This window comes from Erinaceus europaeus, chromosome 14 (assembly GCF_950295315.1).
Source record: "Erinaceus europaeus chromosome 14, mEriEur2.1, whole genome shotgun sequence".
NCBI lineage: Eukaryota > Metazoa > Chordata > Mammalia > Eulipotyphla > Erinaceidae > Erinaceus > Erinaceus europaeus.
This window is the reverse complement of record NC_080175.1, coordinates 55982463-55997867: the sequence shown is the minus strand read 5'-3', so window position 1 is coordinate 55997867 and position 15405 is coordinate 55982463. Positions and strand designations below refer to the sequence as shown.

Below are 15405 nucleotides of genomic sequence, written 5' to 3'. Positions count from 1 at the left end.
AGAAAGAAAGAAAGAAAGAAAGAAAGTAAAAGAAAAGCTCCTAACCAACTTTGTAAATAATAATTATCTATTGCCTTTTTAAACTATAAGGAACCTTTCCCATTATCTTTAAAAGCCGTATTTTTCCCATTCGTAGAATTTCTGGGACTTTGTATTTCCTGATGCTTCTTCTCTTGATCCCTTACCCTGTTATACCACCTCTGCTGACATCAGTTTAGTCAATATAACCAGTGCCACAGTGCCACATTATGCTGCCACCGCCTTTTTGGATTATATCCAGAGATATCAAGCCTGAGATGTCAACTTTCCAGATCCAATAATCCAATGAGACCTTTCCTAACACATGGGACTTACCCAGTTCCATTTCAGATGGCACATCATCCAACAAAGTTACAGATGCTAGATATAGGCTAGGGCCTCTGGGACTGGGCACATGTATACACTAATATATATTACTTAGGGGGAACTATATACCTCAAAGTAAAAGTGATTAATAACCCTCTATGATTAAACTTAGACATAATAAACTCAGAAATCTAGTAGAATGGCCCAAAGAAGGCACATACGTTTTCTAATCAAATATCTATTACTTAGGCTTAGACACCCTCCTCTCCTATTCTCTACCTCACATCCCTCAGTCATTCCTCTATTCAACTAACTAACACAAAAGAAAGAGATGTCCCCTAATCTCTTCTGAAAGCATCAGACAATCTTGGTAATGTTTAGAAGAAAAAAGGTATATATGAATATATTCATACATGATATGAATATACATAGGCCCTGGCTCAGATTGATGTGGCAATAAGTTCATTATATTTTTCTATTTTATCCCTTCTTTCTTGTTCTTATTATTAGACATTCTGTCCTGCCTCGTATCTTACAGCCTTCCAGACACCATAGAGTTGCAGATGTCACTATAACTCCATCCTGAACTCTATGGGTAGATGACTTCACTGATGTGTCTTAGAACCTCACCTCTCCAGAGCCATACTTCACTAGGGAAAGATAGAAACAGGCTAGGGGATGGGTCAAACTGCCAATGCCCATGTCCAGCAGAGAAACAAAGAAGCCAGAAATCCTATTTCCTGCACCCCCCAAAAAATTTGGGGGGAGTCAGGCGGTAACACAGTAGGTTAAGCACACGTGGCAAGGACTGGCTCAAGGATGCCGGTTCAAGCCCCCGGCTCCCCACCTGCAGGGGAGTTGCTTCACAAGTGGTGAAGCAGGTCTGCAGGTGTCTATCTTTCTCTCCCCCTCTGTCATCCCCTCCTCTCTCCATTTCTCTCTGTCCTATCCAAAAACGACATCAATAATAACAACAACAACAATAACTATAACAACAATTTAAAAAAGAAGAATTTTGGTCCATATTCCCAGCAGGGGAGAACTGTTGGGGCAGAATGACCATAGGGCTCTGAAACCCAATTTCATCAGGACCCTGAGAGAGAAGAGGAAAAAACGAAAGACATTCAGAAGTAGTAATACATGTAGGTGTGACTTAGCTAGGAAGAGAAAAATAGGACCATAGAAAAATGGGCAATATATATGTAGTTATAGAAATAACAGTCGGGAGTGGGGGGGGGGTAGCGCAGCGGGTTAAGTGCAGGTAGCACGAAGCACAAGGACTGGTTCAGGGATCCCAGTTCGAGGCCCCAGCTCCTCCACTGCACGGGAGTCTCTTCACAAGTGGTGAAGCAGGTCTGCAGGTCTCTATCTTTCTCTCCCCCCTCTGTTTTCCCCTCCTCTCTCCATTTCTCTCTGTCCTATCCAACAGTGACAACATCAATAACAACAATGATTACAACAATAAAACAACAAGGGCAAAAAAAGTGGAAAAAATAAATAGATACTAATAAATAAATAAATAAAAAGAAATATGTTGTTTTTAAAAAGTCTTTAAAAAATAGTAGTCAAGCCATATCTGTGACCTTGGGAGAACTACTGCAGCTTCCAGTGGAGGGAATGGGGCACAGAATTCTGGGGGTGGGAATACTGTGATTGTACCCCTGTTATTTTCTAATTTTGTAAATCATTAATAAAAAAGGTATAAAGAATATTTGTATCTTACACCACTTTTTTAATTGATAAAATGGAGATATTGACAAGACTATAGGATAAGAGGGATAAAATCCCCACCACCAGAACTCCATATCCCATCCCCTTCCTTGAAAGCTTTCCTATTCTTTATCCCTCTGGGAGTTTGGACCCAGGATCATTATGGGGTACAGAAGGTGGAAGGTCTGGCTTTTGTAAATGTTTCCCCACTGAACATGGGCATTGGCAGGTCAGGCCATACTCCTAGACTATCTCTATTTCCCTAGTGGGGCAGGGATCTGGGGAGATGGGGCTCCAGGACACATCGTTGGGGTCATCTGCCCAGGGAAGTCAAGTTGGGGTCATGGTAGCATCTGGAACCTGGTGACTGAAAAAGAGTTAAGATATAAAGTAGAACAAATTGTTGACTAATAATGAACCTAAAGGCAAGAATATTGAAGATTAGTATTTGAGTCTCCGTTTTGGAAAAAACTAGTGGGTCTATTTTAGGTATATTCCAAGGGGCCCATGACTTTACTGGTTTTTGCCTGGGTCTGACAGCTGACATGCAGGTGAACCCAAGGTATTGTCTGGGGGAGATGGTGTCATTTTTTTATACTTTGAAAAGGTTTAATTGACTGAATAATCCATTTTATATCTAAGTGAGTAGAAATATAGAGAACTATTACCCTGGTGTGTGCTAGATACTAGTTAAGTAATGGAGATACTAAGAAGTGAAATTTACATTGTCTTTATGCTTGAAACATTCACTTTTTACAATTCAGAGGGAAACATGAATTCATGTACTCCAGAGAAGTTTAGTAAAACAAATAAAGAAAAGTGGGTGGAGCAGGTGTGATTCCAAACAGCTTTTCAGAGAAAAGATGGTTCTTAGAAGAGAGACAATATGAGCTCAGTGGTAGAAAGGAAGGGCTACCATTTTGGGTATTATGGTCACAACCTTTTCTACTCTCTTCTCTTCCTCTCCTCATCTCCCAGATGATTTCTACCCTTTCTGATGAAAGACTAAGAGTACTGATCTTCCATCCCTCTAACACACACAGATTCAAGACACATTTAAGAAGTTGGTATGTTTATTTTAAAATGTTAAACATAAGCTAAAGTAACTGCTAGAATCCTAACATAAGAGGAAAAGAGAACATGAAAATGGTACCGGGGATGATATTCCAGAATCTGATTGAGCATGGAATACTCTGTTCCTTGATGGAGTTGACTGAGTGTGTGAGTCCGGCAGGTAAGAGCAGTATGACGAAGTGGAAGGAAAAGTCTCCCTGCTACTTGTGTTTCTACCTGAGGAGCTGAGAGAGAGAAAATGAAAAGGTGGTTAATGCACTTGTTTAGGAGGAGGAGGGATGATACATAGGTAAGCCCAGATTTGAACCCAAGCACAATACAAGAGGTGCTATAACACCAGAGAAAGCTCCTGTGCTACAGAGTCTCTTCTTTCCTCTCTCTGGTTGCTCTGTTTCTCTATCTGATTGCACAAGTTGGCCACAGAGTGGTGAAATCACACATATGGAAGGCTCTGACTCTGCAAAGCATCAATAAATAATATATTGATATATATATATTTCCCTTAATAGTCTTTAAGAATGAATACTTAGATCAAACAATTTACAAGGCCATATATCTATTTCATTTAAAAAAGAGACAAATTATTCCCTCTGAATTTACATATTCATAGATCTCAGAAGGACTTTCTTGCTATATCTTGTCATTTCCTGAAGTCCACTATTAGTCATAAAATAGTCACTTAAGTGACTTCAAAGTCACTTGAGAAAAACTCTCCCCAAAGGTAAGGATGTCAGCATAGACTGAAAAACTTAGGAATGTAGGTCTAAGGTTATGCACAAATAGATGAGCACCATGTACAAGATCCTAGCAAGGTATGTTTTCATGTTGTATAGATTCCTGGGGCCGCTACAAATTCGGATGTGGGATGAACAAGTATACCTATATTCTCTACTGGTCTCCCAATGAACCTTGGCCTACCATCTTCCCTCACATATCCCTAAGGCCCCCTATTGTTCACTCAAAGAAAGCAATTAAGGCATAGGGAAGTTTCCAATGGAGGGGATGAGACAGGAAAGCGGGAGATGGGAACTGTATGGAATTATACCCCAGTGATCTTATAATCTTGTTAAGCATTATTAAATCACTAATACTTTTTTAATCAGGTGCTTCAAGCCATTTCAGCCATTTAAAAATACTACTCACCCATTTCATTTAATGGCAAACCCATTCTCTTTGTGTAACTATTTTATACCACCAAGACATAAAATGCCTTTTCTGCTTGCCTATGCTAATTTTCTATTTTAGTATTCACTGCCCTTTTTTACATTTTTCTTCTCAGCATTATGTATTTGTACTGTACATTGTTTTAAGCTGATTTAAAAATAACACTCAAATATACTTTCTATGTTATGACATATGTGTATTTATCTCTCCCTATTTTATTTTTTCTTATAAAGTAAGACAGCTTTTTAAATTAATTTTAATTGCATAGAGACAGAGAGAAATTGAAAAGGGTGGGGGAGACAAAGAGGGATAGAGACAGAGGGACAACTGCCCACCTGCTTCACCACCTGTGAAGCTTGCCCCTGCAGGTGGGAATCAGAAGCTTAAACCTGCATCACTGTGCACTGTAATACGTACACTTAACCAGGTGCACCACCACCTGGCCCCTTCACACTTTATTCTTTTTTAAAATTTTATTTACTTATTTTAGTAGTGATTTAATATTGATTTACAAAATTATAAGATGCAGGGGTACATTTCCACCACCAGAGTTCTGTGTCCCTAACCCCGCCATTGTAAGCTACAGCAGTTCTCCCAAGGTTGTAGATATGGGTTAACTATTATTTCTACAACTATCTAACTAATATATTTGTATATATTTGGCCCTTTTTTTAAGGTCCCATCTTCTCGTTCTTTCTAAGTCCCACATACACCTGTTACTACATACAAAGGTTCTTCCTTCCACCCCCCTCCTACTCCTGATAGAGTTGGAGTTCAGAGACCTCTGGTTATCTTCCACCTACCATTTCTCCCTGTCTGGAAGAATGGACCAAAATTCTTTATGGTGTAAAGAAGGTGGAAGGTCTGGTTTCTGTAACTACTTCTCTACTGGACATGGACACTGGCAGGTGGATCCACACACCCAGCCTGCTTCTATCTTTCCCTAGTGGAGCAGGGCTCTGGAGAGGTGAGGTTCCAGAACACGTTGTTGAGGTCCTCTGCCCAAGGAAGTCAAGATAGAATCATAGTACCATCTGCAACTTGATGGCTGTGGCTTAGTGAGTTTCTAGAAAAATCCTAATTATATTTTGTTGAATTCTCAGGTGATATTTCATTTTTTTCTCTAGTTTATCAGGAGCATGATCTGAAACAGCTCCTACTCCATAACCACATCTCTAGAAGTGTTTTTTTCACTTTAAAAATGCATATGCATAATAACCCTATATTCTTAATCATTACAGTCAAATTAAGGTTCAGATAAGCCACTATGATTCTCCAAATAACTGTAAAGATATTTCATTATTAGGATGCTTTTGACCTTACAGAAACCATTAATGTTAATTTTCCTTATTTCATTTGTTCCACTTAGCAATGGAATCACACTAATTAATAGAGTATGTAAATATTAATAGTAACTTATGGGAATCAAAAGCTAAATTGTCAGGAACAGAATCTATGAGAAAACCATTTATGTTTACATCATGCTGTTTTCTAAAACTCTCCCTTAACTCTGCTCCCTGAAAGAAAATAAAGCTAGACACAGGCACTTTAGTTGGTATAATGGTTTCCTTCTTTTTAATCTCCCTTCCTGCAGTAAACAGTTATCATAAATTACAAATCTCAGTTCTTATGAAAGAGAGATTAATTTTATTAATGCTTGAGTATAAAGCTGCCAAAGAGGAGGTGTCACAACTAGAATGACCCGACATTTGTTAGCAATGATTCATTACATCTTTAAAATAGGTGGCACTATCAGAACTGGCCATCTATTTTTGGTGCTAAAAAGGAAAAAAAAATAGTGGAGGATGGCAAACAAGAATGAAGCAGTGGAGTCTAAGAATGCAGGGTGGAAAACAACAATAATATCACTTATCAATTCATGAGCAGCCCTTCCCTCAGTAGACTGCAATGTCCTCTACGATGGATTTAGAGGCCTAATATATTATCTGTTGTAGCAGGAGCTATCAGTTTAATTAAAATGTCAAAGTGGTCATTATGTAACTTCCTAAGGCAAGTGAAGGAGGAAGCAGAAGAAGGCCTAGCTTTTTAGACAAAGCTGAGCTGTTGAATTGAAGTCATGCTGAGTGTGCGCACACACACACAAGCACACACACACAAGTACACACACACACACAGGGACTGAGCTACCTTTGTGTTCCCACTATAAGAATATTTTCCCCCACACCTATGGACATCTAATCTTTGATAAGGGGGCCCAAAGGATTAAATGGAGGAAGGAGGCTCTCTTCAATAAATGGTGCTGGGAAAACTGGGTTGAAACATGCAGAAGAATGAAACTGAACCACCTTATCTCACCAGAAACAAAAATCACCTCCAGATGGATCAAAGACCTGGATGTTAGACCAGAAACAATCAAATACTTAGAGGAAAACATTGGTGGAACACTTTCCCACCTAAACCTCAAGGACATCTTGATGAAACAAACCCAACTGCAAGGAAGACTAAAGCAGAAACAAACCAATGGGACTACATCAAATTGAAAAGCTTCTGCACAGCCAAAGAAACTATCACACAAACCAAGAGACCCCTCACAGAATGGGAGAAGATCTTCACATTCCATATAGTAACAAAAATATACAAGGAGCTCAGCAAACTTAGCAACAAAAAAGCAAATGACCCCATCCAAAATGGGCAGAGGATATGAACAAAACATTCACTTCAGAGAAGATCCAAATGGCTAACAAACACATGAAAAATTACTCCAGGTCGCTGATTGTCAGAGAAATGCAAATAAAGACAACATTGAGATTACCCTTGTGAGAATGGCATACAACATAAAGGACAGTAGCAACAAATGTTGGAGAGGCTGTGGGGACAGAGGAACCCTTCTGCACTGCTGGTGGGAATATAAATTGGTACAGCCTCTCTGGAGAGCAGTCTGGAGAACTTTCACAAGGCTACACACGGACCTTCCATATGACCCAGTAATCTCTCTCCTAGGGATATACCCCAAGGACTCCATAATACCCAACCAAAATGATATGTGTTCACCTATGTTGATAGCAACATAATTCATAATAGCTAAAACCTGGAAGCAACCCAGGTGCCCAACAACAGATGAGTGGCTGAGAAAGCTGTGGTATATATATACAATGGAATACTATGCAGCTATTAAGAACAATGAACCCACCTTCTCTGATCTTTGATGGAGCTAGAAGGAATTATGTTAAGTGAGCTAAGTCAGAAAGATAAAGAGAAATATGGGATGATCCCACTCATAAACGGAAGTTGAGAAAGAGTAACAGAAAGGGAAACTCAAATAAGGATGTCAAAGGACATAAATTATGGTGATACAGCACCATGATACAGCATGTATCATGATACAGCATGTATCAGTATGATACAGCATGTATCATGATACAGTATGATACAGCATGTATCATGATACAGCATGTATCAGTATGATAGAGCAAATCCTAACAAAGGTATATGCCAAAGTTAACCCAACTGCCAAATAATGTGATTATAGCAATAACTATCTATTGTCTTCTTAAACCCTAAGACAGTAGGAACCTCCCGCTACCACTATAGAGCCTATATTTCCCCCAGTCCTGGAACCTCTAGGGTAGGGCTCACTTTCCTGCATGCTTCTCTCAATTCATACCAAATGATATTGCATCTGCCGATCCCAACCTAATCAACACAATAAGTACTACCTCAGCATGCTTCACTTCAGACTGTGTCCAGAGATGTCAGTCCTGGAATGTCAAGCCTTCAGCCTCATTACTTAGGTGAGGCCTTTACTTTCATAGGATTCTCTAATTCCATTCCAGGTGGTTCACTTCCTAACAAAGTCCCAAAACCTAGATATAGACCAGGTCCCATAAGATAGAGTTCACATGTATCCATAAATTAGAGCAAAATATATACCTGAAAGCAAAAATACACAATAGTCTGTAGTGACTCAGTATCAAGTTCATAATGAAATACTGTCTACTTAGACTTAGATACCTTCCTCACCTACTTCCTATTATAGTTCTCTCATGCACTCCAAAGCTAACCTTATCAAAGCAAGGGCTATAAAAGCTGAATAAGGGCAAGAGACTGGCATACTTTAACAATGATTCTTTAGTCACTATCAGGCCACCCCATCAGCTGGGGCCCTAGTCTGGGAGGCCTGAAATTTCCAAACAGACATGATGGGCCTAGACCTCAAATAAATCCCTCTCTCCATTGTTACCAGTCATCTCTATCAGGAACAACACAATAGACCCCTTTGTGGGACACCATAGGACCTTTCCCTAAACTTGGATCAACAATGGTAGAGAATATTCCATCCTCCGAAGGGAGGCTGAACAATATACTCTATGCTACACCTGAGGAAGATGGGTCCTGATATTGGGGCAGCTTGGAATGTTCCTACTTATGACCACAGAATGTGAACTCAGATCTATAGGGATGCAGAGGTCACATAGGCTCCTAAGCTGAATATGGGCCCCAGATCACATCAAATCTATGGGGTTTACAATCAACCACATTTATACACCTTTTCCATATTTGGGAGCTACTCTCTTCCCTGATCCAGCTTTCTATTTCTTCTGCTAGCTATGACATCATCTCCCCAGACAATAATTAGGATCCACCTGCATATCAGATTTCAAGCTCAGGAAAAAAAATAATAATAAACCACTAGTATAGCCACAGGCCCTTTGGAATATAACTAAAAATGCCTACTAGCTATCTACAAAATGGAGACCCCCTAACTCTTCATCTGCACTATTCCAGCCTTTAGGTCCATGATTGGTCAATAATTTGTTTGGCTTTGTATGTTAACTGTCTTTTCAACCTCCAGGTTCCAGATGATAGCATGATACCGACCAGACTTCCCTGGACAGACACCACCACCAATGTGTCCTGGAGCCTCCCATTCCCCAGGGCCCTACTAGGGAAAGAGAGAGACAGGCTGGGAGTATGGATCAACCTGTCAATGCCCATGTTCAATGGGGAAGCAATTAGAGAAGCCAGACCTTCTACTTTCTGTATCCCACAATGACCTTGGGTCCATACTCCAGAGGAATAAAGAATAGGAAAGCTATCACATAAAGGGATAAGATACAGAGTTCTGGTGGTGGGAATTGTGTGGAGTTGCACCCCTCTTATCCTATGGTTTAGTCAATGTTTCCTTTTTTTAATATTTATTTATTTATTTATTTTCCTTTTTGTTGCCCTTGTTGTTTTTTATTGTTGTTGTAGTTATTATTGTTGTTGTTGTTTTTAGATAGGACAGAGAGTAATGGAGAGAGGAGGAGAAGACAGCGAGGTGAGAAAAAGATAGCATACCAGCTTCACCACCAGTGAAGTGACTCCCCTGCAGGTGGGGAGCCAGGGGCTCGAACTGGGATTCTTACCAGTCCTTGCACTTTGCGCCATGTGCGCTTAACCAGCTGTGCTACCACCCAACTCCCCAATGTTTCCTTTATTTAAATAAAAACATTTTTAAAAGAATATATATTTTTAAATCTTTATTATTTATAGGATAGAGACAGCCAGAAATCAGCAGAGAGGGAGGGAGTAGAGAGATACCTGCAGTCCTGCTTCACCACTCACAAAACTTTCCGCCTGCAGGTAGGACCTGGAAGCTCAAACCTAGGTCCTCGCGTATTGTAACATGTGCACTCAACCAGATGTACCACAAGAATATATTTATATATTTTTTCTTTAATTTTTTATTGATGGTTTAAAAGTGACTTACAAAATTATAAGACAATAGGGGTAGGTATATTCCCACACTATTCCCTACCATCAGAGTTCTGTGTCCCCATTTTCCTCCACTAAAAATTTCAATAGTTCTTCCAAGGTTATAGATATGGGTTGATGCTATCTATCTATCTACCTATTATTTTGCCCATTTTTATTCACTTCTATAGCACTGCCTTCACTTCCATTCTAAGTCACACCTACATCTATTCCTACTTGGAGTATCCTTCCTTATTCCTCTTCCTTCTCAGATAAGAGAAACAGTGTCTGACTTCCTCTGGTGTTTTACAGATTTTATAGACTTTCTCATAACTTTATTCTGACCACATGTATAACTGCTTATTAGAAGGCCTTCAAAATGTGAGAAAAGTTTTGCTTTTCCTATATTGATACAACTATAAGCAACCAAATGAAACATCGCAAAAGAGAAGAACGTAGATCCTAAAGAATGATATGTAATTGAGGTGATCTGTGAACAGTTGATAAAACCTTGAGAGACAGCGACCATGCTCAGAAAAACAGTGTAAGTCTCTTGCTTCCTAATGTGCAGACATGTGACTGAACAAATTCTAGCACTAAGGAAGCTTCTTTTCCCCTGCTTTTCCATCCATTCTTCCTTTTTTTTTTTTTCTCAAAGTTAAAGACCATAGTTTAAGTTATGGACTAGATAGAACTCTTCATGCTATCTCTAAAATAATTTTACAGTGGTCAAGGACATGGTTTATCAGCTAGAGTGCATTCCTAATATGTAGGTCTTATATTCAGTACATCATAAGATAAAGCAGTGCTCTGGCATCTCTTTCTTACAAGACAAGTATGTGAATAAACATTTCAAAATTTAAAAAAGACTACTTTTATAATAATACATGTTTTTCAAATAACGATGTTGATAGTAGAGATATCTTCCTGGTATTGCTAATAAAAAGCCCCCTTTTGGTATAGTTTGTTAAGGAATGTGAGCCAGCAGTGTGTGTGTGTGGGGGGGGGGGGGTTGCAATTCTTCAAAAAACATGTGCCTTTTAAAAACAAGCCTGGTTCTCCAGATCATGAATTTCAGTATTAAAATCAACATAATGTCTATGCACTGTTTGAAGTGTGCAGGCTAACAGAACAGAACACAAATAGAACTCTTATAATAGGACTGTTTTCACTCCTTAATCTCACCTATGCATGATTCCTTTAACTGGAGGCAGTAGATGGAAGCTATGGATACATTTCAAACACTTGCAGTGCCACAATGTGCTTAATCTTGCAAATGAAAGATATAGTTTCTACTTTCTGAAAATAGGAGCCAAATTCCAGACCCATAAGGAGACAAAATATTCAAGAAACTTTCAACTCACATTCCCCCAATTGTACAGTTTGCTTTCCAGTCGGCTTTGGGGAACATTTATGCATTAACAGTGAATTAAGGAAAAGACAAGGATTGGGGGTTGGATCTTTTGCTCAGTATAACCTGAGACTTTAATGAGCCAGTGAAAACTGTTCTTTTGGGATGGCAATTTTCTTTAAATGTAGCTAAAAGATATTTATGGAATGGGGAGCTAGCATAATGGTGATGCTAAAAGTCTGTTCTGCCCAAGGCACCAAAGGTTCCAGGTTCAATTCCCAGCACCACCAAAGCTGAGCAGTGCTCCAAAAGGGGGGGGGGGCACACCTAGTTGAGTACACATGTTACTATGTGCAAGGACCTGGGATCAGGCCCCTGGTCCCTGTCTGCAGGGGGAAAGCTTCATGAGTAGTGAATCTGTGCTGCAAGTGTCTCTGTCTCTCTCCCTCTCTATCTCCCCCTTCCCTCTTGATTTCCGACTGTCTTTATCCAGTAAATAAATAAAGGTAATAAAAAAATAAAAGGAAAGAAATGTTAGCCTGTAACTGTTAGTTCTTCTTATCTGTCTTGTCTGATTTTTTTCCCTGAAATTCACTCAGCTTCCACAGATTTATTCTACATTCTATGACTAAAACAGTTTAACCCAACTATCTCTGTTGCAACAAAGATCACAGAAATTGAACTGTACATCTGGGTAGTGACAAACCTGGTTGAGTGCACATGTTACCATGTATAAGGACCGGGGTTCAAGCCCTTGCCCCCTTCAGTCAGGTGGGAAGCTTCCTGATCTGTGAAACAGTGGTTCAGGTATCTCTTTTCCTCCATCTTCTCTTTTCCTCTCAATTTCTCTCTGTCTAACCAATAAAATTAAAAAAGAAAATCAGCCACCAACTTGCACATACTACCATGATGCCATCTTGATCTCCCTGGACAGACAACTTCACGTGGAGGTCTGTGTCCTGGAAACTCACCTCCCCAGAGCCCTACCCCACTAGGAAAAGATAGAAACAGGCAGGGGGTATGTATCAACTGGTCAATGCCCATGTCCAGCAGAGAAGCAATTACAGAAGCCAGACCATCCACCTTTTGTACCCCATAAAGATCTTGGGTCCATACTCCCAGAGGGATAAAGAATAGGCAAACTGCCAAAAGAGGGGTAAGATATGATGCTCTGGTAGTGGGAATTGTATGAAATTGTATCCCTCATATCCCACAGCTCATTAATCACTATTAAATCACTTATAAAAAAATAAACTGAATTACATTCGTGGCCTCACTTTGCTATAAGAAGTGTGGTCAGTGGTAGGGTTTGCTTAGCTACCCTAATGTCTGCCACAGGTAAAGCAAGTTGCAGGCAAGACTTTATATTTTTAACTGACATTGAATCCCGTAACATGATGCTTGCTTATTTGTTTGCCCTCAAGCCACGGCTAAAGTTACTCTGAGCATTTCTGTTTTCTTACCTGTCCGACATGTCTTGGCAATACAGAAAAATCCCTCTGGTCTTCACAAAGCTACTTTTCCATCATTGTGTTTCCTGGAGCATGAGACAAGAACTGTCCCCCAAAATCTGCAGTCTCTGTGGGAGGGGTTTTATATGCATTCACCCACCGTGACCAGGTGACAAGCTGTAACCTAGCAACATAGTCCTTCAGGAGTTATTGTTACCAATCTCTAAGAGCTCATCAAAAGGATTCTTGTGCTCCTGCCACAGCAAGCAGTGAACAATCCCCCACCCCCACCCCCTACCAGGAGTCTAAACCACAATGTAACTGAACCTTAACTCCAAAAACAAGAACCAATGAGAACCATAGCAAAATAGAACAAATGGGTCTACAGCTTCCCAGAAAGGTTTTCTGCCTTCAGTTCTGTTATTTCTTGAATTTGTTGGCATCTAACTGAAACTTAGTTGAAGTAGTTCTTTTCTTTTTAGAATTTTTTATTATCTTTATTTATTTATTGGATAGAGACAGTCAGAAGTTGAGAGGGAAGGGAGGGATAGAGAGGGTGAGAGACAGAGAGGCACCTGCAGCATTGCTTCAACACTTAGTGAAGCCTTCTCCCTGCACGTGGGGACCTGGGTCCTTGCACATTGTAACATGTGTGCTCAACCAGGTGCACCACCACCAAGCCCCAGTTGAAGTGGTTCTTATGTGTTGTGTCCCGTAGTGTCTAGTCTCTTGCTTCTTATCTGTACTTTCAACCTAGGAGAAAGAGCAAGCAGGATGTTACAGAATCCCTGCTTTAACTTGGCTCAAAGAATGCACCATTGATTGGAATTCTGCCTTGCGCTTTGCAAGACAAATGATAGAATTTTTTATTGCAAAACAAATTTTCCAGAACATGAAGGGAATGGGGGTTATGTTATAAAGTGTATTCACAAATTTCTCTTAGTACTGTAGGCAGTATGCCAGTCTCATAAGGTAGACTGGTTGGCCTAACAAATTTGCTCAGAGGGCCTACTGTGTTTGTAGATAATACTGTGAATGTTTAGCTTAATTGGATGGGAAAATAAAAGTTTTGGAAATTTTTGTCTTGTATGCTTTTATTTGTACACAAAATATAAAAATATTCATTGCATTTTTGAGGACTGAAGAATTATTGCTAACTAGAAGCATGATATAGATTATCATATTCTTTTTTTAAAAAAATGTTTTATTCAGAAGGGAAAACATAAAGCAGAACTTGGACTAGGTTTGGTGCATTGCACCAGAGTAAAAAACTCTAGGTGGGGGGAGGGATCAGGTCCTGGAACATGGCAGAGGAGGACCTAGAGGGGGTTGAAGTGTTATGTGGAAAACTGGGAAATGTTCCACATGTACAAATTACTGTATTTTACTGTTGACTGTAAACCATTAATCCCCCAATAAAGAAAAAAAGAACAATATTTTTTAAATGTTCTTTTATTATCTTTTTTATTTTATTGTCTACAGACAGCCAGAAATTGAGAGGGAAGGGGAATACAGAAAGAAAGAGAGAGGGAGAGAGACACCTGCAGCATTGTTTCAATATCCATGAAACATTTCCCCTGCAGGTGGGAACAGGGGGCACTTGAACTCCGGTCCTTGTGTATTCAACCAGGTGTGCCACCACCTGGCCCCACATACCATCATATTCTTTTCTTCTTATTATTTTTTTTTATTTAAGAAAGGATAAATTAACAAATCCATAGGGTAAGAGGGGTACAACTCCACACAATTCCCACCACTGAATCTCCACATCCCATCCCCTCCCCTGATAGCTTTCCCATTCTCTATCCCTCTGGGAGCAAGGACCCAGGGTCATTGTGGTTTGCAGAGGGTGGAAGGTCTGGCTTCTGTAATTGCTTCCCCGCTGAACATGGGTGTTGACTGGTCAGTCCATACTCCCAGTCTGCCTCTCTGTTTCCCTAGTAAAGTGGGTCTCTGGGGAAGCGGAGCTCCAGGACATATTGGTGGGGTCTTCAGTCCAGGGAAGCCTGGCCAGCATCCTGATGGCATCTGGAACCTGGTGACTGAAAAGAGAGTTAACATACAAAGCCAAACAAATTGTTGAGTAATCATGGACCCAAAGCTTGGAATAGTGGAGAGGAAGTGTTAGGGGGGTACTCACTGCAAACTCTAGTGTACTTCTGCTTTCAGGTATATATTTTGCAGTAGTTTATGGATACGTGTGAACATATGCTCTCTCTCACAGAACCTGGTCTATATCTAGGTTTTGGGACTTTGTTAGAAAGTTAACCACCTGAAATGAAATTAGAGTATACTATGAAAGCTAAGGTCTCATCCGAGTAATGAAGCTGAAGGGTTGTCATTCCACACGTGAAGTCTCTGGACACAGTCTGAAGTGAAGCATGTTGAGGTGGCAATCGTTGTGTTGGTTAGGTTGTGATCGGCAGGTGCAATATTATTTGATATGGATTGGGAGAGGCATACGGGAAAGTGGGCCCTATCCAAGGGTTCCAGGACTAGGGGAAGTAGAGGCTCTATAGTGGAGATGTGAGGTTCCTGCTGTCTTAGGGTTCAAAAAAAAGACAATCGATAGTTAATGTTATCATCACATTATTTGGTAATTGGGTTAACTTT

The 15405-nt window shown here is 40.0% G+C and overlaps 1 pseudogene; it reads right to left on the bottom strand.

The window, feature by feature from the left end:
- LOC103113429 (uncharacterized) overlaps positions 1-12886 on the bottom strand; it is a 48895-nt pseudogene extending 36009 nt beyond the window's left edge.
- Positions 12887-15405: the final 2519 nt, after the last annotated feature.